The following is a 977-nucleotide window of genomic DNA, read 5'->3' as shown; positions in this document are numbered from 1 at the left end:
TAAAAAATCTCAAAAAAAAAGGCATGTAAAATGCTAATAGGCACATGAAAATACATTCAACACCATGAGTCATCAGGGAAATTCAAATTAAAGCCACAATGAGATACTACTTCACACCCATTAGAATGGTTATAATTATGAAGACAGAGAATATCAAATGTTAGTAAGGAAGTGGAAAAACTAGAACCTTTGTACATTGCTGTAAGGAATGTAAAATGGTAACAGCCACTTTGGAAAACAGTGGAACAGTTTCTTTAAAAGATAAATTTGCCGTACAACTCAGGCATTCCCCTCCTAAGAATCTACCCAAAAGAAATGAAAACAGGGAGCTTTCTGGTGGTCCAGTGGTTAGGACTTGGCACTTTCACTGCCATGGCCCTAGGTTCAAACCCTAGTAGGGGAACTAAGATCTCACAAGCTGCTTGGCATGGCCAAAAAATGAAATAAAACAGAGTCAGTATTTTAAAAAAAAAAGGGAGAGAGAAATGAAAACTTGTACTCACATGAAAAAACCATGTATACAAATTATCACAGCAGCATTTTTCATACTAGCCCTAAAGCTGGTAACCACCTAAATGTTCATTACATGATAAATGGATAAGCAAATATCCATACAATCAAATAAATTTTGGCAAAAAAGAAACGTAGTTCTAAAACATGCTTCAACATAGATGAATCTCAAAAACATTATGCTAAGCTAGCTACAAACACTATGTATGATATGATTCCATTTAAATGAAATGTCCAGAAGTGGCAAATTTATAGAAACAGATGGAAAATCAGTGGTAGCCTGAGACTAGGAGTGGGAGGAGAGATTAACTGCAGATCAGCATGAGGTTATTTTTTGATATAATAGAAATATTCTACAACTGGAGTGTGATGATAGTTGTACAACTCAATTTATTAAAAGTCATAGAATTATACCTTTATAAGAGTTGAATTCTAAGGCTGTAAATTAAACTTTAATAAAACTGTTT

The 977-nt window shown here is 33.8% G+C and overlaps 1 non-coding gene across 1 annotated transcript; it reads left to right on the top strand.

Annotated features, from left to right (window-relative positions):
* The first annotated feature begins 332 nt into the window (after positions 1-332).
* Positions 333-403, top strand: TRNAE-UUC. The gene has a single exon. It is a non-coding gene; the product is annotated as a tRNA-Glu (tRNA).
* Positions 404-977: the final 574 nt, after the last annotated feature.

Source organism: Oryx dammah, unplaced genomic scaffold (assembly GCF_014754425.2).
Source record: "Oryx dammah isolate SB20612 unplaced genomic scaffold, SCBI_Odam_1.1 HiC_scaffold_2, whole genome shotgun sequence".
Classification (NCBI taxonomy): Eukaryota; Metazoa; Chordata; class Mammalia; order Artiodactyla; family Bovidae; genus Oryx; species Oryx dammah.
Note: the sequence above shows the minus strand (reverse complement) of the source record. Positions and strands in the feature narration are given on the sequence as shown.